The sequence below is a fragment of the Rousettus aegyptiacus genome, unplaced genomic scaffold (assembly GCF_014176215.1).
Source record: "Rousettus aegyptiacus isolate mRouAeg1 unplaced genomic scaffold, mRouAeg1.p scaffold_m13_p_2, whole genome shotgun sequence".
In the NCBI taxonomy this organism is placed as follows: domain Eukaryota; kingdom Metazoa; phylum Chordata; class Mammalia; order Chiroptera; family Pteropodidae; genus Rousettus; species Rousettus aegyptiacus.
Genome location: NW_023416295.1, coordinates 89968486 through 89994232, shown reverse-complemented (window position 1 = coordinate 89994232; position 25747 = coordinate 89968486). Strand labels below are relative to the sequence as shown.

Genomic DNA, 25747 nt, shown 5'->3' with positions numbered 1-25747 from the left:
CTCCTTGAACAGCGATTTCGCTAGGTGGTCGCCCTGCTCGCGGTGACCCGATCTCGGACCCCTTGCATCCTGTCTTGAAGGCTAGGTCTAAGCGAAGTAGACTACTGGGCTATGTAGCTGTCAGACACGTACTCTGCAGAGATTTTAAAAGGAAGATTGCAGCGGGTCCCTGGGAGAAGCAGCAATGTTACATGCAGTAAGCGAATAAATGCTTGTCTTTGCACTCCACATTATGGTAATCTGTTAATCAGGGTTGATTCCCCTTTCTGTTTTTACAGAACCTTTAGCTAGCACTTAACCACTTAACTGTGTGCCAGGTAGTTGTCAGGCATTGTCTCACATCATCTCAGCCCAATGAGATGGGTACGTGGGTCCCATTTTACAGATGAACAGGTTGAGGTTCAGGTCAAGGGACTTGCCCAAGGTCATGCAGTTGATAATCTGAGAAGCCTACATTCGAATATGATGTCTTTTCTTTAGTTCTGCGTCTTGCCAAAATAAATATACGAGGAAAATGAGAATAGCTGCAGAGTTTTCTTCCTGAGAGTACATTCTAAATATATAGACAGGTAGAGTTTAGTTGTCCCTAACTTAGGTTGTTTGATGTGTTTTGCTGTGGTTTAGCCAGATCATTTTCTTGGCTTAAAAAAATGATTACTTTTAAAAAGTGCTCTGGCACCTTTACCTTTTTTGCAGTAGGACTGAACAGAAAACATTTCCCCTCTTATCAAAAAGAAGAAATATATTTGGTAAAACTGCATATTTTTTGAAAAGTTACAAGTTTACTTGTGCAGTTTATTCTTGATGCATACAGGGAACTCGCAGTTATTTGCTTGAGATTTCCTTATTGCAAAATTTGTTGCTGGATTATGTGGCAATGGCAACACACTTAGTAATTTGCGCGTTGTCTTACGCAATATTTCTGAGTCGAGTGTCAAAATCTAATGCGTAGAATATTGTAGAAAGTTATAGTTTAATGGTATTTTTTTCTTTCACTTGTGTGTTGCCACTAATCAGGGTTAATAAACTAACAGAAAATTATTTTAACATTGGCCTGTACTGTATCTTTGATTATGGTTAGTGAAAAAGAGCCCTTACATTTCTCTTTACGCAAGAAAATGTTTATAAATTTCTTTGAGTTATTGAAGCGTTATGCATATTTGCAAACGTTTAAGAAATCTATTAATGCACAATTATAGTATTCTAATTTTTTCTAGTGTATTAACAGGTTTAAGAAAATTTGTAGTAGAATGTATGTAATGTCTGTAGAGAAAATATCAAATTATAGTGTTAACAAGTGGATGATTCACAGATTGATTTGTAGTTTGGTTAAAATATAAACATGTTGAGCCTTGTTGAAGTATGTTGCATATGATACCTTTAACGATTGGTTATCTAGTCATGCTTTCCATGTGTCTCTTTTGGGAGAACTAGCTATTAAAGGCTTGTCTCAAATAATTGCCTTACATTTTAGACTCTGTTTTAAGCCTTTGTTTTCAGGTAGAGCTTTCATTCCTGGTTAACCTTATTGCTACCAAAGGGGTGAACTATATTTAATAGATGCTGTATTAAAATGATATAGCGTTTGGTCCTTGATAGTTCCCACAGCTTTGGTTTCAGGTTGTATTTTTTCCTTGTCAAAATTGGAGATCGCTAGGCTCTCCTCCCCCCCCCCTTTTATTACGAAACAATTTTAAACATACAGAAAATTGGTAATAGTGAACATCCATATGATGACCCTCTAGATTCAACATTTGTTGATATCTTGCCATATTTGCTTTATCTATAAATATGTGTATATTATTTTTGGTGGAACCATTTGAAACTAAGCTGTAGACATCATGGCACTTTACACCTAAATATGTCAGTATGCATCTCTAAAACTAAGGACATTTTCTTACACAGCCAAAATACCATTATTGTTAATTTTTTAGTTAATATTTTCTTATTGATAATTAGTTAATAGTTTATTATTGCTAATTCCTTAATATAATCTAATATCCATCCATATTTAAATCTCCCCATTTGTGCAGAAAGGTATTTTATGGCTTTTTACACCCAACTCCACCAAACCAGGATCCCATCAAGTTTTATTCACTGCATTCGATTGTTAAATTTATTTGAACTCTTCTAGAATAGCCTTACCTCCCCCTTTTAAAAAGACAATTTTTTCAAGTCGTTTTATAAAATGAGTCACACTCGTGATTTTTCTGATTTTTTTTCTCTCACAGTGTCATTTAGAGTATTCTCTTGTTTCCTCTGTATTAGCAAACTGTAAGCTAGGTTTAAAAGGTTGATTAGTTTCAAATTAAATATTTTTGGGCAAGAATAACTACTAAGTGATGCTGGTACTTCATATTACTTCCCATCAGGAGACATATAGTGTCATGTCCCATTATTTGTGATGCTGAGTTTGATTACTTGATTACAGGGGTTAAGGTAAGGAATGTTTTCCCCATTGCAGTTAGGATATAATTTGTAGTCTGATAAATTAGCACTGTTGTGCTCGCCTGTTCTCCGCTAACCTTTTACTTAATAGTTGTAGTATCAATTGCTGATCTTAGGCTGACTTTTGAATTTCAGTGCTAAAAATCTTTTGTTGATCTATAGATAGAGATAACGTGTGCAGCTATATGTGTTAATCAGATTCTGATTTTGTGGATTTTTAAGATTTTTAATTATGAATTCAAGGTGTCTTCTGTTATGCATAAAAAGTAACCTGGTTTCACAAAAATGTAAAAACTCAATACCTATTTTTTCTTGTACTCTAACTCAAGGAGTGGTTTCTTTTAAGTGTTTTTTTTTTTTTTTTTTTTTTAAGCCAATATTTGTTGCACAGGAATAGCCAGAAACATAGTAAAGGAAGGGTGGTCTTACTACAAAATATTTTGAGAAAACTATATTTTCTGGTGAAATAGCACTGGATTGAGAGTCAGAAGATCTAAATTGTCCTAATTCTACCACTATGTGAAGTTCAAGAATTATGATTTTTTTTAACATCATTCTCTGCTCTCATTTCATAATAAGTTAGTAAATGTTATGAATTTCTGAGTTGCGTTGGTTACATTTAGAAGTGAACTTCATTTTAATCAAGCCAGATAGAAATATATCAAATATATGTGATATAAAGTTGAATTTATTTTCTAATTAACTCACATTTAGTAGGTGATTGTTTTAAAGAAGGGTTCATAATAGGATTTATTTATTTAGTTATTTTATTATAGGCAAGGCAACTGTTGGTTGACCTCATAGATTGCAAGGACCTTGTCAGCCTACAATCTCTTATTTTTTAATTTTTAATTTTTCACACCTACAGCACCTGGTCTTCCTAGTTGGTCTCCCATCCAAGTACTAACCAAGCCCGACCCTGCTTAGCTTCCGAGACCAGATAAGGATTTATTTCATTCTTTCATTAATAATATGACTTAATTTATGAAACAGTTTATGTGAAGTTTTTCTACACATCTCTTTTGCACATCGGGGTGAACCGTATATGTAGAAAGAAAAAACCTTTTTCTTCATCTTCAAATGTTGTGTGTTATTTGACTATATCTGTAAAACACACAGTTATAAGAAAACATGTCTGTATAACTTTGTCTTTTGTTTTGGATATCCTTGGGTTTTGTTGGGAGCATTGGTTGACTTTGTGTCTCATGCTGGTTAATCAAATAATTGCTTTGTAACATCTCTTGTATTGTTGCCTTTATGGTTACTTAACTCTTGGGTTGTTTCTTAATTTCTTTTCATACTGTCCTTTGTCTTCCCAGTTGACAGGAGGATAGAAATAGAATCTTTTGTGGAGTTCTTCCTGTAATTAGCACACTGCTTTTCTTGTAATAAGTACTCCAGTGTTTTGTTTGAGATTTATGGTACCATAAATATAAAAAACACTTTGTGGTTTATGAACTTTGAAAATTTTTTTCTAAAGATATTTTTTCTTCCATTCGTGCCATTAGTCATTTAGTGTGGATTTTAATAATTAATCACGACAAATCAAAAGAATAGTTTAAGGTGTGATTTTATAAGTATTCTTTTGATAATTCCCAAATTAACATCCCTGTTTATCACTACCTCAGGCAGAATGCTCCTATAGCACTGGCTCTGCCATTGTACTTACCACATTGCATTGTAATCAGCTCTGTGTCCTCCCCTAGTAAGTTAGCTCAAAAAGGGCAGAGGCAGTGTTTTGCTGATTTTGCTGCCTCAACACTTAGCACAATGCTTGGAACCAAGTGTTTATACAGAAGGGACCTCTCTTTACAGTGTTCTAAGATTCTTAGAAGGCGATGCCTACCAAATCACTGATGACTTGCAAAAGTTTTGGATTTACCAGTTTTCTTTGTTCTCTGTTGTGGTATTTTATTTTATTAGCAAACTTAAAACTTTCTACATTCTAGACACTGATTTAAATACTACTTTAAAGATATTCATTTAATCCCTGTTAATCTTATGAATTAGTTACTATTTTTATTCTTATATTACAGATGAGAGAACTGAAGGACAGAGACAGTAATTAACTTGCCCATGTTCACACTTGTGTGTGATGGAGCTGGGACTTGATGCAGGCAATCTGCTCCAGAATCTGTGCTCTGAACAGTTAGTTGCACAGTGCTGTCTCTGCTTTATCAGAGCAACCAAAGGATTGGATTTACTTTACCAAAGTAATTTTATCATTCATGGAGTACCTACTCTGTACCAGGGTGGGGAGCATACTTCCAGAAAGCCTTAAAGATGAAGTAACAGTTGAACTAATTTAACTAATTTAGGAAACCATATACATTAACTGATTGTGATTATGATATTTATTGAAAAAATTTAAATGCAGAACAGATAAGAAAGAAAATAAAGGTAGTAAGTAGTTAAGAGTATGAACTTGGGAGACCATCTGGAATGTGACTCCCAGCTCTATTGTTTAACCTCTTTTAGTCTCACTTTTCTTATCTGTAAATTACAGATAATAGTACCTAACTCACAGGTTTGTTATGTGATTTAAATGTGATAGTGTGTTTATTATGTGCCTAGCATATAATTTATGAGTTATTGTAGAAACCTATAGTCCACACAGGTATTAACCAAAATTAATTTTAGATTGTAATAAAGAATAAAACATTTATTTGAACAAAAGGAGCTGCAGCCCAGGAGACACAGATTCAGGTAGGAACTTAAATTGTATTCTACCAAGACAAAGGGGAGGCCCCTTTTATAATGAAAGTTCCTGTTCAGATTCCTAATTAGGTCTGACTTATGTAAATGAGGTACCAAATTGTACAGTTTTAATTAGGTGGGACAAGTCTCAGTCTGTTGGTAGAAAGGTGAAACCAGGGTTTCCCTGCAGTGGTTTATTCAAAAGGGCTTATAAACAAGTGGGGGTAGCTGAGAGTTCAGTCTGAGCTTCTTCCTGGAATAGAGTATGTGAGATGCCACTGGCAGCAAATAGTCACTAGGCTCTTATTATTCATAAAATGTGGATGGAGAGTCCAGTCTCAGCAGATAAATTCCTTCTTGGGGTTCGCATCAAATGAATCTTCTCAGGGTCCACATTTCTATAGGAACCTTTCGGCAAACAGCTTTGATGATCAAGCAGGTTTGTTTGTCTTAGGTGCATATTCTCCCATGTCGATGTCGGAATGATTTGGCCTCCTTTTCCAGGTCCACCTAGTTGGGCCACCTTCGGTTGTACTCCTAAGTTTGCGCTACAGCCAACTGAGCACCTGGGGCCATCTAACTTTAAAAGGTTCACGAGGTATCTGTTAAACCTGGAAGGTTTCTGAGGTAGATTTTGCCACGAGGTGTTGAATTATTGAGGCTTTAGCAAGACCTTCCAGCATTGTCCTGTAAATCACTGGAATAAACAAAAGGAGCTGGAAAGTAGCATTAATTCTGCAAACATTGGGTAAATCAAGAGCAATTGGCAAAAGACAATCAGACTTACGAGTCTCGTTAGCCTGTGTCTTCTTGATCCAGATATATGTTCAAGCAATTTATGTATAGTAGAAAAAGAGTTCAAATCATTTTAAATTAAAGGAGACAGTAAGTTGGTGTGTCATTTCTATTCATGCAGTCATCACTTCAATATTTATTTATAGGTTTTAGCTAGCTGCTTATGTTACTGGAGAGAGGGGTTCCTCTCCTGGCGTGTTGTCTAGGTTCTTGAACAAAGAATTGAGCAAGACACTGAAATACAGTAGAAAAGAAAAGTTTTATTAAAAGGGAAAGTACACTTCCAGACGTGGATTCGGGCCTGAGCGAGAGAAGCGTGGCTCAAAAGGCCTGGTAACAAAGCCTTCGGGGTTTTTATTCCTTTTTGCTGTGGGTGGTTATTTTTCTTAGAGGAGTGGACATCCTTGATTGACAGCTAAGATGGACAGGACTCAGTGATTGATCATTTTGCTTTCTGCGCATTTTTGTTCCCAGAATTCAGTCTGTTATAATGATATTAATGAATTTCTGGGCATATGCATCATATTATAATAATGGTATAATGAGGCTCAGGTGAGTTCAAGGTCGTTGGGTCTTCATTGCGCAGGTGCGAGTGACTAGCTTAAACTGGTACCTAATTCTCTGCCTACTGGTTTCTTTGTGTAAGTTAAAAAATAAATGCCTTCTGGTTTGCTTAATTGTGGGCGGATTAGGGCAGACCCCTTCTAGGATAGGATGACCTCAGTGTCTTTGCAGGCAGACCCGAAATCCCCTAACTTTCCTGCTACCTCTTTTCTAAGAGTCATGAACCCCTTTATTATTACAATGGATGTTGAGGCACGGGAGAGGTCTGTTGTTCTGTATTTGCTTCCTGTTGAGAATGGCAGAAGTCTCTGCCTACAAGGGGTTTCATGGAGCTCTTTCCCTTTCTTCCTCAGTCAGGATGGGGTCTTGGGTTTCCTGCTGAAGTGCCATCTCAGTCCCTAGACAAGGAAAAGAAGATACAAACTTATTATTTTAAACCATATATCTATTATTTTCTATTATTGATTTGCCTATTAAGTGAGTAAAGGGAAGCAGGCTTGGTTAATATATTTCTTAAAGAGTAAAAAAAGACTTTTGGCCTAAAGTTCCCTCCCCTCGCAGACTCTTAGAGCCCTGCCTGGCTTAATAGCATTTCTGCTAACAATGGGCTGACGACCCTTACCAATAGCTAGAGGATCTGAGTCACCAGTTTGGGGCAGTTGTCAGGATTTGAGGGAGAAGACCTTTTTTCCCAAAGAAAGGAGGGAAGAAAACAGCTAGGTTTACTAAAAAGGTTAACTCTGCAAGAGATGTCCCATTTCATTTCCTGCTAAAAGATTAAGAATTTTACAAGTGATGGCCCATCTCAGCTATATATAACATCAGCAGCTTTATAACGAGGTATTAAACAAATTAGAACAACGATGAGTAGAACAATTTGCAGTCCAGACCTTACCTTAAAATGGCCCCTAGCCCATTTGGGTGCCAGCTGAAAATACCAGAAAAATTTAAGCCCTAAGCAGCCTAGTGATATTCGTGGCATAAGTGGGATGTCCCTTAAGAGATTCTGTGGGTTTAAGATGATTGGTTGTTTTTTAACTACCTGGAAAGAGTGATTTAACCAGGTACAGCAAGAGGTATTAGCTTCAACACAAACTCCTCCTTGAGCCGCAAGCAAATAATCTAAGGCAACTCTGTTGTGGAGAATGATTCGAGCCAGGGGGTCTAGAGATCTTTGTTGAGCTCTGATGGCTCTACTTAACTGGTCTGGTTAGGTTTTCACATCAGTATATCTAATTGAGCAGTGCCAAGGTCAGTACATGGGTCAGCAGTTTTAAGGAATTGGTGGCTCCTGTAATCTCAAAATTCTACCTCCTGTCGTCTTGGAATGAACAAGATTCAGCTACAGTCTGAGAAGAGTTAAAAGGAATGTGACTGAAGAGCTAAAAAATTAAGAGTTAAAACAAAAAATGAAACAAACCAGTCTTACATGCTTTCTGTTGGCTTTAAAAATTATACAACTGTATTTATTTGCTTTATACATAAACTAGTATTGGAATTAAAAAGCGCTAGAATCACTCAAATTTACAAAGACAATGATTTGTTTATCATGTAACTAGCTGTGAAATTTATAATGGCTAATAGAACAAAATCCTTATGAACATAGTACTAATGTGTGGCAGGTTATACCAATTAAGGAAACAGCTCAAATTTATAAGTGTAAAGACCCCATACTTTTTGAGGTGGAAAGGGAACAATTAAATTTCTCTATGATTTTTTTACCCATTCTCATAAATCTGATATTAGTTTCATTGCAGTGTTTAGGCTAAGGTAGGTGCTCTAAAGGATCCAATGAATCATATTTTCTAGGTTCCAGAATGTTGCAGGTTTATATGATAATCCTGTATACCAGATGCCTTGTCTCTGGTTGAAACATTTTCTGGATTAATGATTGAGAAGATCAACTGCCAGTGAAGACAGACTTTTCCCTAATTGTCAGATAACAGTTTGATCTTTTCTAACAAGTTAAAATTTCTTAATAAATAGTACTAGATCTCATTTCTTTCCTGTATCCTCTATAGCACCTACTAAAGTATAGAGACATAAGTACCATTCGGTGGGTGATACTTGGAAAAGGATTTTTTCTTTCCACCTCAAAACACCAGTCCATCAATCATGTGCACACTTTAATTCTAATAATGCAATGTACAGGATCATTAACTTTTAAAATTATGTTAAATGTCCATACCAATAGGTTTTTAAAAAATGTTAGACTTACTCTCTATGATATCACTTAAAATGCATTTCAGATTTAAGCATGCATGACATAGAAGATAAGGAACTCACAAAATAATCTTTAAAATACTGAACTCTATTCAATACAATTAGCTCCAAGAGTGAAGTAAGAAAAGTTACAGCTCTAAGCTGGCTGACTGACTGCTGTTGAGATATTACTCCTAGCTGAAGGAAATTTTCTTATATTTGAAATTACTCCTTTTCTTTTTAGTTTAAGGTTTGGAAAAAAGTACACATTCTAAAATTTTCATAAAGGTCACATACAGCAGTTTTTCTTATCCGTCAATTTTACCTTTTTGCTCTAAATCACATTGATTGAAATTCAGGTTCTTTTCACTTGAATAACTGATCAAATATCAGTGTAAGGGTTAAAATTCCTTCTAGATAAAAGATAAAAGACATGATTCACATTTTAAATGATTTACCTTTTCATCAACTAACAGCACTTCATTCTATCAGGACATACAGATTTGGCTTCATTGACTGGTCAGAAATAGCTCCTAGTACAAATGAAATTTGAGGATAAGTTCTTGACAGTAAGTCAGAGGGTCTCCATTAAGGCAGGTTAATTTGTTCTCAGATTTAGGCTTATAGGTTTTCTGGTAATGATTTCAAAAGGGACTATCAACATTTACCAAAGGGTGTAGATCTTAGGTTAAGCAATACAAGGGAAGGGCTTTGGCCAAAGCAGATTAAAAGATTCAACAAGTTTTGCCAGTTGAGTTTTGATGGTCTGATTAATTCTACAAAGCTCGAGGACTGGGGCTGATAAGCGCAATAGAAATGCAATATCAGACAAATTTTGCATACCTGGTGTAGAATTTGTCTTGTAAAGTGGATCCCCTGATTGCTTTGGGGCCCGTGTGGGGATTTTCTTCAAGCAGAGAAACTCCTTTCTTGAGGTATAGCCACTGCTGTGGCTATAGCCTTTGGACATAGGAATGCTTCTACCCTAGTGATACAAATCATCACTGGTACATTTTTATCCTGAAAAGGGGGTGATTGGATTAAAATCCACTTTCCCAACCTCAAGTAAGGCTAATTAGTTCATTTTCCCCTTTTGTAAAGAGAGATTCCTGTACTTTAGTTATCCGTTTAATTGTGGTAACCATTAAAGACTTTATAAGCAATTACAGAAATTTAAACAGAAACAAAATTTAACTCTTAAAAATTAAGATTTGAGTCTACAGCCTTGCTACCCTGAACCAGCCTGATCGCGTCTGATCTCGGGAACTAAGCAGGGTTTGGCCTGGTTAGTACTTGGATGGGAGACCACCCAGGAAGACCAGGGGCTGTGGGCATAAAAAATAAAAAAATAAGGGATTGTGAGCTGACAAGGTCCTTGCAGTCTATGAGGTCAACCAAGGGTTGCCTTGCCTAAATAAACAAATAAGTAAGTAAATAAATATTTGGTTTAAGTAATCGAAGACCTGACGATGCAGAGCACAGGAAATAATTTTAATGAATCATAAAGTTGTCTTTCGTAATTTCTTATTAAGAGCATGCCAGTAGTACAGGACAACTTTGTTCTTTAACAGAGAAAGAACCAAACTAATTTTGCATCAGTTTGCTTTTGATTAAATTCATTTAATTAAATTTATTTTAATTATTTGAGCTTGACTTCTCAAGATTTCTTTTTCACAAACCTATAGCTTTCCTTGTCTCTTCTTACTCATTCAGAAATAACCAATTTAATTTAGGACAAATCATTTTCTTTTAATTCCCTTAAAAATACATTTCCAGGCCTTGTATCTTCTGTTATTGAAAACATATTATTTCCTTCCATATTAATTAGAATTCCTCACCTTTATAAACCTTAATTTCTAATGACAACTAAAAAGCAATTATGTTTCATAATTTTTAGAAATGTATACTTCCTCAAAGATGCACAAAACATTTTCATGAGCAGAGCCAAATTCAGATAATTTCACCCCATTATAATCACTAAGTCAAAGAATTTTGATCAATACTTGGGCAAATCTGTATGATTTCTTTATTTGTGTTATGTACACTTTTCAGTGAGGTGACAATATACAGTACATTTTAAATGATATGGGAAGTGTGTTTACTTTTCTGGTACTAGAAGTAGTAGTATTGGAGAGTTTAATGTACTTCATCAGAGAATTGAGAAAACATTTCTTGAATAGAATGAGTGTTAGGAATTTTCCATGTGATTTTAAATCATTCCAGACAGGCTTCAAACTGTACCCCCTAAATCTCAGTGGCTTAAGACAACAAAGGTTGATTTTTTTGTTGTTCATTCTTTATGTTCATTGAAAGTCAGTTGGGGGACTTCTGCTCAGTATTGTCATTCTTACTTTGGGTCCTGTTTTGGAACCTCACTTGGGAGCAGCCACTATCTGGAACATTACTGGTTGCCACATGTAAAAAAAACCCACAAAAACTATACTCTCTTTTATATTGCACTCAGTACTTCTCACACTTTGGGTCACTAAATACGTGTGTGTGTGTGGTTTTCCACACACCAAGCAATTCTGTGATACTAGCTGGGTGTGCTGTGGTTTAACTTAATTCTGAAACTTATCTACCTGGAGATAGTGTCAGATCCCACAGGTTAAGGGCTGACTCCTACAGGACTTCTGTCCCTTTACAGACCCAGTTGCCAGGCCAGGTAACTTACTGTGCATCTGACCGACTGGCGATAAATTGGAGGTTCCCATCACCCCCTTCTCGGATTTGATTAATTTGCTAGAACAGCACTTCCTGACAAATTCAGGAAACTTTACTTACTAGATTGCCAGTTTATTATAGAAGGATATAACTCAGGAGCAGCCCGATAGAAGAGATGCATAGGACGTGGTATGGGAAAGGTGGGGGTGAGGGTGGGGGTGGAGGTGGGTTTGGGGTTTGAAGGAGAGCTTTCACACTCTCCCCGAATGTGCCACTCAGCACTTCCAGGTGTCTGCCAGCCCAGAAGGTCTCCTTTTGGGTTAAAATCCCCCATTAAAATGGAAGATTTATTACCTAGGCACGCTTGATTAAAATAATTGGCCATTGGCAATTGAACTTAATTTCTTGCCTTTCTCTCTTTCCCATAGGCCAGGGTTCTAACCCTGTTGGTTCCCCTGGTAACCAGCTTCCACTTTTAGGTGCTTTTCAAAAGTCATCTCATTTACAGAAACTCAGATGTGGTTTAATGGGATTTGTTTTGTATTTCAAAAGACACCTACCTGTGTTCTTATCACTTAGGAAATTCCAAGGGTTTTAGGAGCTCTGTTCCAGAAAAGGGGATGAAGACCAAATAAATATTTTTATAAATCACAAGATCATACCAGGACAGAGGGAAAAAATAGAATGTGTCAAAAAGTGCTGTGGCTTTTAAAGCTTTTACATGGAAGAAACTTTCACTACTTTCACCCATGTGTATTGGTCAAAAGAAGTCTAACAGCTTTTTAAATAGTAATTGTAGTAATGAGGGATGGGAGAAGTGGAGGGAAGAGAGAAGATGGTTGGAGATAAGATAAAGTAGAAGGTATACTTCCTCTATTTGAGAATGTTGTAGTCTATAGCTGCATAGAAAACGTGTAAACATAGAGTAGTTAGGAAGCTATTGTATGAGGTAACATCTTTTAAGAAAGAAGACTCTTTGCCATGATCAATGGTGAGACAGCAAGTGTAGTTAAGGTTAGGTGGTAATATACATGAAATGCCTACCACACTAACAATCCACAGGGGATAATTATTTTCTACTTCTGTCATTTATAGAGGGAGAGATGACCAGGTGAGGGGGATAGGGAATGTTTAAGCTGGGCCATTAAAAGATGGTTTGAACAAGTAGAAAAAGAGAGGAAGCATTTCAGACAGCAGAAATAAAAGATGGATATAGACAAAGCATGTAGCCTTTCATAAGCACAGCTCAATGCCTGTTGACTCCTACTTTTTGCTTTCGGTAATCTGTTTACAATTTCTAGAGACTGTCTATGTTTACTCCTGCTTGCATCAGTTGCCCATCTCTGGACCACCGATCAGTTATGGCAAAGGGTGTGGGACCACACTGTAAATTTGGTGACACTTAGTAAATCACGTGGGAGGGTGTGGTGGTAGGAGGGACAAGTTTCCAGAATGCCACAGAATCCCTTTGTTATAGTTATTCAGTATTATAATTCTACTTTGTTCTTTTCACTTCCCGAAGTAAGCATTTTTTTTTCTTGTTTTATACAGTTAATACTTGCTTAGGTTTACCACGTTTACCAATTTCTTGCTAGCTTTTGTTTTTGTGGAAACATTTTCCTTTTTGAAATATGTCTTTTAGAGGTTCCTCAACTAAGTGTCTGTTCATGATAAAAAATGATTTTTGTTTGTTAGAAATCTATAGTTCTTATTCTCGAATACTTTAGTTATGTTTGAAAATCTAGTTTGGTGGTTATTTTTCCCTCAGCGTTTTGAAGATATTATTCCATTCTGTTTTCTGCCATATAATCAGACATAAAAGGCCATATGGATGTTTTATTAATGATTTTTTTTTATTGTGCGGTTTGAGAGTATATAATTGGCTTTTGAATGGAAGTTATGTTAGTTTTTTTCTTATTATTTTAATTTTAAAATTCACTGAATAGTTATTGAAAATCTTAGGAATGCCAAAGGGAAGCAGTATTATAAGCTTTAAGAAATTTGTAATCTAGTTTTAGTTATTCGTGTGCAAATTGGGACGTATGGTTTGCCCTACATATGTGCAGAATAATTATATATCTTGAGTGAGATAATGACATAAATTGGACATTTAAAGTATGTTATTTGGTAAGTTTGACATGTATATACCTGTGAAATCATCACCTTTTCAAGATTTGTAAACATGCCTCAAAAAGCTTCTTCATTCCCTTTTATAATCCTATCACTATCTTGTCTCTTGTAACAGATGTGTTCATTTTCCATAGGCAACCAATGATTTGCTTTTTGTTAGCATAAATTAACTTTACCTGTGTAAACAATAAATTTCCAGTTTGGGGCCGTTACACAAAACTGCTATGAACATTTGTGTACAACTATTTGTATGGACATATGTGTTTATTTTGCTTGAGTAAATACCTAGAGGTGAAATGAGTGGATCATAAGAAATTGCCAAACTGTTTTCTAGGGTGGTTGTACCATTTGACATTCTTAGCAGCAATATGAATATTTTAGTTTTATGACATCCTTGCCAACATTAAGATGGCTATTTTTTGAATCTCATTGTGTGTATTTGTTTGTTTGTTTGTTTGTTTTTTGTTCTTTCCGAAGGCAAAAGGTAGGGAATTTTACTTTATTGTTTTTGAACAGTATTAGGTTTACAGAAACATTGAACATACAGTTCCTTTATACTCCTCACCCCCTCCTTGTTTCTTCTGTTAACATCTTACATTAATGTGATACATTTGTTACAGGTAATGAGCTTATATTGATACATAATTAGTAATTACAACTAAATTAACAGGTTTATGTTAGAATTCACTCTTTGTGTTATGCATATTATGTGTCTTAACAAAGGTATAATGACAGGTATCTACCACTATTATAGTATCATACAGACTAGTTTCATTGCCCTAAAAATCTGTGGACCACCTATTAATCCCTCTCTCCCTCCCCTGAATCCCTGGCAGCCACTGATGATTTTACTGCCTCCATAGTTTTGCCTTTTCCAGAGTGTCATATATTTGTAATTATACAGTATGTAGCCTTTTCAGATTGGCTTCTTTTACTTAGCAACATGTAAAGTTCTCCCCTGTCTTTTTTTTTTGTGTGTCTTGATAGCTGATTATTTTTTATCACTGAGTAACATTCCATTGTCTGAATGTCCCACAGTTAACATATATGTGCAGGTTTTTGTGTGAATGTAGTTTTCAACTCATGGTAACAAGTTAACATTTGGGTAAATACCAAGGAACATGATGGCTTCTTTGTATGGTAAGAGTATGTTTAGTTTTCTAAGAAACTGCCAGACTGTTTTCCGAAGTGATTGTACCATTTGACATTCTCAACAGCAGTATATTAGCATTTTAGTTACATAGCATCCTTTTTGACACTTCAGGTGGCCAGTCTTTTGGAATCTCATTGTGGTTTCGATTTGCATTTCCATAATGACTAATGATGTTGAGCATCTTTCATGTGTTTATTTACCATCTGTAAATCTTTTTTTGGTGCAATGTGTGTTTGAATCTTGTGCCCTTTTCTTAATTGGGTTTTTTAAAAAACTATTGTTGGATTGTAACAGTATTTTATACATTCTAGGTACAAACCCTTTGTTGATCATATGTTATGTACCTATTTTCTCCTAGTCTGTGGCTTGCATTTCCATTTTCTTTATAGTGTGTTTTGAAGAACAGAAGTTACTAGTTTTGTTGAAGTTGAATGCTCTTTTTTCTTTTAAAATTTGTACTGTTGCTCTTCAAGAAACACTAAGAAAACGAAATATTTGCCAAACTCAAGGTCATTAACTTTTCTTTTACTAGCAGCTTTATAGTTTTAGTTCTTATATTTAGATCTATGATGCATTCTGAGTTAATTTTTGTGTGTTACTAAGTAAGGTATCTAATTGTTTCTGCCACTATCTATAGGAAATATTTTTCTTTCCCCATAACTCTAGCACTTTGTCATTGAGCTATATAATTCATATACCATATAATTAATGCATTTGAAGTATACAATTCACTGGTTTTTAGTAATATTTGCAGTTATGTAACCATCATTGCAATCAGTTTTAGAACATTTTTATTATACCAAAAAGATACTTTGTACTCTTTGGCCATTGCCCCTCAGTCCTTTTGTCTCCTTCCCGATCCTTCCATTTTCCCACTGTGGGCAAGGTATAGTTTACTTCCTGGCTCTGTAGATTTGCCTATTCTTGACGTTTCATGTAAATGAAATCATATAATATGTGGTCTTTTATGACTGGTTTCTTTCACTTAGCATAATGTTTTCAAGGTTCATCCATGTTACTACATTTCTTTTTATGGCTGAATAATATTCCATTTTCTGGACATACCACATTTGTTCATTTATCAGTTGATGGGCATTGGGTTATTTCCACTTTTGGCTAGTATGAAAAATGCTGCTATGAACATTTGTGTACATATTTTTGCATGACATATGATTTCATTTCTCTTGGGTAGTGGAATTGCTTCATCATATAGTAACTCTGTTTAACCTTGTGCAGAACAGCCAGACTGTTTTCCAAATGTGGCTACACCATTTTACGTTTCTGCCAGAAATGTGTAAAAGTTCCAGTTTTTCACATCCTGTCAACACTTGTTTTTTATTATAAGCATGCTAGTGTATGTAAGTGGTATCATTGTTTTTTATTTACATTTCTCTGAAGACTGATGTCAAACATTTTTTTCATTACTTATTGGCTATATTTGTATCTTTTTTTAGAGAAATGCCTATTCATATCCTTGGCACATTAAAAAAAAATGAGTTGTCTTTTTTTTTTTATTGAGTTGTAGGAGTTGTGATATATATCTGATATATATCTGATATCTGATATCTGTATCTGTATCCATATACGAATGTATACATACCACATTTGCTTTATCTGTTCATTCATTGTTGGGCACATAGGTTGCTTCCATGTCTTGGCCATTGTAAATAATGCTTCATTGAACATGGGGGTGCATATATCTTTGAGTTAGTGTTTTCATTTCCTTTTGGATTAATTCCTAGAAGTGGAATTGTTGGATCATATGACACTTCTATTTTTAATTTTTTTAAGGAACCTCTCTGCTGTTCAACATAGTGGCTACACCAGTTTACATTGCCATCTGTGATGGGCAAGGGTTCTCTTTTCTCTACATCCTTGCCAACACTTGTTATTTCTTGTCTTTTTTACAAGTCATTTTAACAGGGGCGAGGTGATACCTCCTTGTAGTTTTTTCCATTTATTGATTCATCTATTTATAATGTCTCTGGACACATAGATTTCTTTTATATTCAGTGGGTTGTAATCTATTATTTTAATGTTCAACTTGTTTCATATTTGGCTAGTGAGAGCCCTTTCACACTGGTTACTGTGTCCTTTTGACATGCCCCGTGATTCCTTGTATACATTCTTTCTGGCACAGTAGGATGTTTCAGGCTCACCTTGCAAGTTGCCAGATTCATACTTGGAAATAACCTGTGTTTTCAAGGAGTCCTGGTTCCTTTGAGTGGAGATTGGTATTTGGAAACCAACAATTTGCAGTTGTACTCATTGTGAGCAGGTTGTCACTGTTCCCAGGTCTCAGTAGCCAAAGCAACGAAACATGTATAGTATAGGTACAAATGTATATGTGTATGTGTACATACAGACATATGCTCATACATCTACATATCTTTTATCTGTACATATTAAGAAAACATGATTTCATAGTACCTCCAATTCTAGTCCAACACCAAAGGGGTTATTCTTGCTTTACCTCTTTTCTATATTTGTAAGAGCTCAAAAGGGCATTAGATGGGGGCATATATTGAGGGAGGTGGTACAACAGCAGCCTAGCATGGTACTATAATTTCCCCTCTATCCACTCCTTTTTCATCATTTTCAGTATTCTTTACTTTGTCTTCATTTACAATTGGATTTAACTTACTGTCTCTGATGTCAATTCTCAATCCAAAGAACTCCCCTTAGTATTTCGTATAAGGCAGTTCTTGAAGCTAATTCTCTCAGCCTTTATCTAGGAATGTCTTTATTTTACTTCTATTTTGAATTATAGTCTTGCTGACTATATGATTCTTGCTTGACATTTTTGTTTTTGTTTTATTTTTTTCTTTTAATATGTCATTCCACCTCGTTCTGCTTCTGTTATTCATGATAATAGTTATACATTAATTGTATTATTCCCCTCTACAAGATGAGTCATTTTTCTCTTTCTGCTTTTAAGATTATCTTTGGCTTTCTGCAGTGTGACTATGATGTACCTGGTGTAGATCTCGATGTTTATTGTGTTTAGGATTTATTGAACTTCTTGGATCTGTAGATGGATGTTTTCATGAAACTTAGAAAGTTTTCAGCCATTGTTTCTTCAGATATTTTTTCTGCCCCCTTTTTTCTTCTCCTCTTCTGGGACACTTAATAAAATATGTTGGCCCACTTACTGTCTCACAGGTCTCTGAGACTTGTTCATTTTCCGTCAGTCTTTTTTCCTCTATTCTTAAGATTGCATAATTTTTATAGATTCTTTTTTTTTAGTTTAATTATGCCTTCTGCCATCTCAGATTTACTGTTGAGTTCATCATAGTTTACATTTGGATATTGTACTTTTCAATCCTAGAATTTTCATTTTAGTTCTTTTTTTATATAGGCACACCTCGTTTTATTGCACTTCACTTTATTGCACTTCACAGATTTTTTTATTTTTTTTATTTTTTTTATTTTTTTATTTTTACAAGTTGAAGGCAAGACCCTCCACCAGCAAAAAGATTACAACTAGCTTTATTGTGATACTGCAGTGGTGCTGCAGTGATCTGGAACCCAACCCACAATAGCTCCAAATATATCGGTAGTTTTTGTTTCTTGGTTGAGGTTTCCTATTTGTGGACTCATTTTCATCAGCTTTTTCTTTAATTCTTTTATGGATTTATAATAGCTGCTTTAAATCTTTGATAATTCCAACACCTGGCCCCAACCAGTTTTTATTGACTGCTTTTTTTTTTTTTTTTAATCTTGAGTATGGGTCACACTTAACTCTGCATGTTTTGGAATTTTTTAATATCTTTTGAGAACTATACATATAATTCTAGTTCTCAAAAAATAATTAAAAAAAAAACTTCTGCTTATTTTGTGGAATACATTATTCCCCATGTTTTTTGGCTGCTACTGTGCTTGGTTAGTTATTTTTGTTTGTTTCTGTTTGTATTTTTTTAGTTAAGTTTCCTAAGGGCTGCCCTGTGACCTCAGAACTTAGTGGTCAGTCAATGATTGGGAAGAGGTTGTAATCAAATACCCCAAGCCTCTAAGGGTTCAACTATCTTCTGGTGGATGTGTATAAATTAGAGAGCACACATTCAAGGCAGTTTTTAAGTGTGCTTCAATTTTTACTTTGTACCTGGGCCCTCATGGGTCTCCTCTTCACGTGCCCATAGTTTCCTAGTGAGCCAGGGATTTGTAGTGCCCCTTTAGCACTTCTATTGCTCACTCATTTTCAAGATTTCCCCATTAAATCTTTAGCTGGCCTGCCTTTCTCCCCAACTGAGACACTGTCCTTCTCCTAGTAGAGCTACTGGTTGTCCTCATTCATTTTTACCCCGTTTTTTCCCTTTTATTAGTAGTGTCATTCAGTCTGGGTTTTCATCTTTCACTCTAAGTCAAGTCAGTCCATTTAGCAACTGGACTGACTTGACTTAGGCCAAGTCAAGTCAGCTCTTGAGTCAAGGCCAGCTCAAGGTCAGCTCTACTTATACAGACCAAGCTGGGCTAGTGATGAGACCAGCCAAGAAGTCCGTAGACTCCTACTGCCTTACCTGATGTTCTGGTAGTTGTCCATGAATAAATACTTATCAATTTGTTGTTTATATTTTGGCAATTTCCAAATCCCTGAAATAGTTATTTATGATAATTTGTTCAGTTTTACAATTTTTAGAGGAGAGGATTTGCTGACCTATTTATTCTACAATAGTAGAAGTCTATCCAGCAAGTTCTTTTTATTCTGTCTTCAAAATATACCTTGAATTCATCTTTTTTTCCATCTCCTCTGCTACCACAATATTCCAAACACTTTAATACACCATTATTTCCTTTTGGACTTTAAGTAAACTTATAACTACATTTTGCTTCTTCTGTTACCCTCTTACAGTTCATTTTTTTTTCTTTAAATACATTTTTTTTTTTTTTGCTTAGAAAAGTTTTAGATTTATAGAAAACTTACACAGTACAGGTAGTTCTCTGTACTCTGCTTTTTCTCTATTATGAACATCTTACATTATAATGATATGTGTGTCACAACTAGTGAATCAGTATTGATGCTTCATTATCACCTAAGCTCTGTATTTTACTTGGATTTCATTGTCCTTTTTCCTTTTCTGGATACCATCCAGGATGCTACATTACATTTAATTTTTATATCCCTTTAATTCCTCTGGATTGTGGGAGTTTCTCAAACATTCCTTGGTTCTCATGACCTTGACAGTTTTGAGGAATACTGATCAAGTATTTAATAGGCTGTCTCTCAGATTTTATTTTGGCACATATTTTTCACATGTTACTTGACTTGTAAGTTTTTAGAGGAAGACTGCAAAGGTAAAGTGCCATTTATCACATTTCATGAGATCATATCAGGGGTTGAGTATTAACATGACTTACCATTGTTGATGTTGACCTTGGTCACTTGGCCGAGGTGTAGTGTTTCTTATATTTCTTCACTGTAAGGTTACTCCTCTCCCCTTTTATAAATAACACTGTAAGCATTCTTTTTTGTTCACCTGTTTTACTCAACATATACTTTTAACTTTAAGCATTCTTTGCTCAACATGAGTAAATTCATACTGTTACATGTCTCTATAGTAATGCAGGCGATAACTAGATAACAATCAGTATTTAAATTTATAATGTATTTATCCCTTCTACGATTGATACATAACCATTGTGTATCAGTTTTTGGCTGTTATGTTCATGATTTATTATTTGATTTATTTAAAAACATATAGCATATCTCTCTCTGCTTGAAATATCAGTTGGCTTCCCAAATATATGAAATCCAAACTTTTTAAAGAATTTTCTTGACTGCATCCCTTTTCCATCTCCTCTGCTAGAATACCTTTTTCGTTGATCTCTTGCCACTCTGCTTTTGCTTTGTAAAGTAGTAACCATACAGTCCTTCCTACAGTTCCTTGAATATGCTCAGGTTTTTGGACATTTATATGTACTGGTCTTTAACTTTGAGAGTTTCCCCTCGGCTCCTATGGTTTGTACTTTCTTAGTTTTTAGAGAGCTTACCAATTTACTCATTCACTGAGTTTGTTTTCTTTATTGGTACTTTGTAGTTACTTTTATATCTTTGTTAAGGTGTAAGCCCTAAGAGTATAGGGGCTTTATTTTGTTTGCTACTATATACATGGCACGCAGTAGGCAGACACTTAATACATTTTTTTTTTAGAAGCTAGTGAATAGTAGTCCTCAAACCTCAAAATGGAGCCATTAACAACATAAGTAGGTCATTTAAAATACCAAATGAAATATTACATTTAAAAGTAAGTGGGCATCCATGTCTTGCTCCTAACTTGATAAGGAAAAGCTTTCAATTTTTCACTATTGATTATGATGTTGGGTGTAGGGTTTTTTAAAGGGCTGTAATATGTTTATGAAGTTTCCTTCTATTGCTAGTTTGTTGAGTGTTTTTATCATGAAAGAGTGTTGAATCAATCTTACTTGGTTGTGGTATATAGTCCTTTTTAAAAATTTTTTTATTTTATATTAGTTTCAGTATACAGTACAATGGTGAGACATTTATATAATTTACAGAGTGATTCCCCCTAATTACTTTAGCACCCACCTCACACTACACACAGCCATGACAGTATTATTGCCTATATTATATATGGTGTTTTCTGCACTTTGTAACTGCTAATTTGTACTTCATCCCTTTACTTTTTCCATCCATTCCCCCTCACCCCCAACAATTGCTTGTTTGTTCTTTGTGAGTCTTATTTTCATTTAGTTCATTTCTTTTGTTCCTTAGATTCTGCATATTTTTCTTTCTCTGACTTATTTCACTCATAATAATACCTTCTAGGTCCTCCCTGTTATTGCCTACATTTATTTATTTTTAAATGTGTTGTTAGTTCTTTGGGGAGATGTAATCTAGGCTTGGGACTTTTCTTAAGGTAAGGCATTTGTGGTAGGCAGGGTTCTTAGCTGGTCCTCAATAACCTTTCTCCTCCTCATCCTCCTCATGCTGCTGCTTCTTGTGGGGCTGTGGCAAATATGGGACATTAATCCCAGGATCATGTTAGATATTCCTTTTTTAATATGCTGCTTAATTTGGTTTGCTAGTACTTTATTGAGGATTTTTGCATCAATATTCATAAGAGATCATTGGTCTATAGTTTACTTGTAATGTCTTTGGCTTTGGTATCAGGGTAGTGTTGGCCTCGTATAATCAGTTAGGATATGTTCATCACTCTACAGTTTTTTGGAAGAGTTTCTTTAAAGATGTTTGATAGAATACACCAGTGAAACCATCTGGTCCTGGACTGTTATTGTTAGAAAGTTTTTGATTATTGATTTAATATCCCTACTAATTATAGATATGTTGAGATTTTCTATTTCCTCATTATTTAGTCTTTGCAGGTTTTATGTTTCTAGAAATGTGTCCATTTCATTTAGTTCAGACAATTTATTTGTTTACGGACAATTGTTTACACTACTCCCATGTGTTTTTTTTTTTAATTTCTATAATGTTCCCTTTCATTTCTGATTTTAGTTATTTAAATCTTTCCTTTTTTCTTCATCTAGGTAGAGGTTTGTCAATTTTATTCTTTTTGAAGAACCAACTCTTGGTTTTACTGGTTTTCTTTATTTTATCACTGCTCTAATCCTTATTATTTCATATTTTCTGCTAGCTTTGAGGTTAGTTTGTTCTTCTAGTTCCATAAGTTGTAGAATTAGGTTGATTTGAAATCTTTTTTCGTATAGCATTTCTTATAGCATTTGCAGCTATAAATTTATCTCAGTATTGCTTTTGCTGTCTCTCGTAAGTTTTGGTATGTTGTGTTTTCATTTTTATTTCAAGATTTTTCCAAGTTCCTTTGTAATTTCTTATTTGTCTTGTTGGTTAAGAATTTGCTGTTTAATTTCCACATATTTGTGAATTTTCTAGTTTTCCGTCTGCTATTGATTTCTAGTTTCATTCCATTGCAATTAGAAAAGATATTGGCTGATTTCAACTTATTGAGACCTTTTTTTTTGTGACCTAACATATGGGTTGTCCTGGAGAATGTTGCATTTGGACTTGAGAAGAATATGTATTCTGCCAGTTTTTGGGGGATGGAGTGTTCTGTATATGTGTTTCAGGTTCAATGGGTATATAGGGTTGTTCATGTCCTCTATTTCCTTTTCAATCTGTGTGGTTATTCTGTCCATTATTGAAAGTGGGGGATATTGAGTCTCTTATTGTCATTGTGTGGGTATGTTTATTTCTCTTTTTAATTTTGTTAGTGTTTGCTTCATAAATTTTGGAGCTTTGATGTTTGGTATATATGTTTATAATTGTTATATCTTTGCCAATTGATCTTTTGGTAATATTTAATATTCTTTGTCTCTTGTAACAGTTTTTGACTTACAGTCTATTTTTGCTGATGTTTGTATAGTGACTCCAGCTCTTCTCTGGTTGTTAGATGTATAAAGTACCTTTTTCTGTCCTTTTACTTTCAATCTATTCTGTCCTTAGATCTAAAGTGTGTCTTGTAGACAGCAGATAGTAGGATCATGCTTTATAAATCCCTTCTGCTAATCTTTGCCTGTTGATTGGAATGTTTAGTCTATTTACATTTAAAGTAATTACCGATTGAGAAGGACTTTTGCTATTTTATTTGTTTTCTGTATGTCTTATATTTTTTGTCTCTCTTTTTCTCCATTACTGCCTCTTTGTGTTCAGTTTATTTTTCTGTAGTGACACAGTTTGATTTGTTCTCATGTCCTTTATGTATATTCTATATTTTCTTTGTGGTTAACATTCTAAATTATAAGTTTGTTTTGAATGGAAACCAATTTAACTTCAATCACATAAACACACACACACACACACACACACACTACTATACCAGTCTGTCTCCTCTGTTTGTTACCAATGTCACAAATTACATTTTTATACATTGTGTGCCCATTAATGTAGATTTATAGTTATTTTTGTGCATTTTTTCTTTCATATCCTGTAGAGAATGTTACAAACCAGTATTACACTAATGCTGATTTTTATGTTCGCCCATGTATTTACTTTTACTGGAGAGCTTTATATATCTTAGATATCTTCATATATCTTAGAAATTCTATCTAATGTTCTTTCATTTCAATCTGAAGAACTCCCTTTAGCATTTCTTGTAGGGCATTTCTAATGTTAGTGGACTTGCTCAACTTTTGGGAGATATAGAATTCTTGGTTGGCAAATTTTTCTTTTCGCACTTTTAATGTATTATCCCAGTGCCTTGTTACCACTAAGGTTTCTGCTGATAATCTTTTGAGGATCTACTATGTATGATGAGTCACTTTTCTCTGGCTGCTTTAAAAATTCTCTCTGTCTCTCAGCAGTTTGATTATATTGATTGTATCTTGGTGTGGCTCTGTTTGGGTTTGTCCTACTTGGAATTTATTGAAGTTTTTGGATTTGTAAATTCATGTATTTTATCAAACTTGGGAAGTTTTTGGTCATTATTTATTTAGATAATCTCTCTGTCCCTTTTACTTTCTCTTCTCCTTCTTGGACTCTTATAATGCTTATATTGGTTTATTTGATGGTGTCTATAAGGTCCTTAGACTCTGTTCACTTCATTATGTTTTCTTTCTCTTCCTCATCCTTGATAATTTCAAATGCCTTACCTTCAAATTTGCTGATTTGTCTTTTTGTTCAAATCTGTTGTTGATCCCCTTTAGTGTGTTTTTTTCAGCTCCAGAATTACTATTTGGTTCCTTTTTACATGTCTACTTTTTGTCAACAATCTCGTTTTATTTATATATTGTTTTCCTTATTTGTTTTTTTCTTTGCCTTTGTTTTCTTTTAACTCTTTAAACATATTTAGCACAGCTGTGGATGAAATGTTTTAGATTGGATGGTCAGGGAAGTTTTGGAGATCTGGGTAGCCATTTAAAGACTTGGAGGAATATATTGTCAGATGTAGAGAAAGCAGGTTGCAGAGGTCCTAGATGGGTATTGTGAGTTGAACTAAATCAGATGGGTCATACATAATTATTGTGTTCTTTAGGTAGGTAAAAGTAGCTACCAATAAATAAAGTTAAGTGAAAATCAGCTGCTTTCTTGTAACCTATTAGTTTAATGAAAGTAAACCTTAGACCAAATTCTGCCAAATACAGTAGACATTTATTTTGTCAACATTTATTAGCAAGTTCAAAAATAATAAGTGCCACTTGTTTTGTAAACATAACTACTCAGCTTTCTATCTTTTAAGTACTTCAACCATACCTTGCATGAAAGGTTCACTTGATATACAGACGCAGCAAAGTCTAGAGACAGAAGTTGGTTAATCTTATAGGTGGCAGCAAATAATCAGAATCTTCAAAATTAGTGACTGGCTTCAGACACTGTCTTTAAGAGTATAGGCCTTTATAAACCTCCTTTATGCAAGGACAGAGGAGTGTTCCTTTGGTAGTTTAGACAGTCTATGTATTTGAACCACACCAGTATCATGAATGAAAATTCATTTCCAGTATTTTTTATGCCAGTTAATAACCTTCAAAACACACACTCACATTTTATCATTCATTATGCAAATAGCAAAGGCTCTGATGTTGAGATTAATGGGAATAAAGCTAGCAAAAACCATAGTAATTGGAATGTAGCCTTTCTGAGTAAATAATAACTGTTCATATTCCAGTTTTATCAGTTGACAAAATAATGGCCATTATAGCATTGTTCCCATCTAGTACAGGATCCAGTCCAGGGTCAGGGTCTATGTCTCTTTACTCTCCTTGAATCAGCAACATTTCCATAACCTTTCTTTGACTTTAAGCTCATTGATATTTTTGAAAATGCCATCTCTCTTTTTGTTTAAATATAATGGTTCCCATTTTATAACTGTCTGAAGTTCCTTTGTAATTATGTTTTATGTTATGCATGCTCAGAAAACTGCTTAGTTGATAGTGCGTCCTTTGCAGAGTATCACACCTAGAGACACAGGATGTCCATCTGTCCTTTATATGTGGTATAAATTTTGGTCATCTCATTAAGGAGTGTCTAAATTCTCCACTGTATCCTTACTGCCTGCATTAAAATTTGAGTAAAAATACCGTAAAGCATAGGGATGAGACAGACCTTAATGAGTATATACAACAAAGACTTTGTATCTAAAGTTTAAAAATGTGCAGAAGGCT

At 34.7% G+C, this 25747-nt stretch overlaps 1 protein-coding gene and 1 pseudogene across 2 annotated transcripts in view; both read left to right on the top strand.

The window, feature by feature from the left end:
• MAP3K2 (mitogen-activated protein kinase kinase kinase 2) overlaps positions 1–25747 on the top strand; it is a 76812-nt gene that overhangs the window by 682 nt on the left and 50383 nt on the right. The gene's annotated exons all lie outside the window — the stretch shown is intronic.
• Positions 9922–10040, top strand: LOC118614893 (annotated as a pseudogene).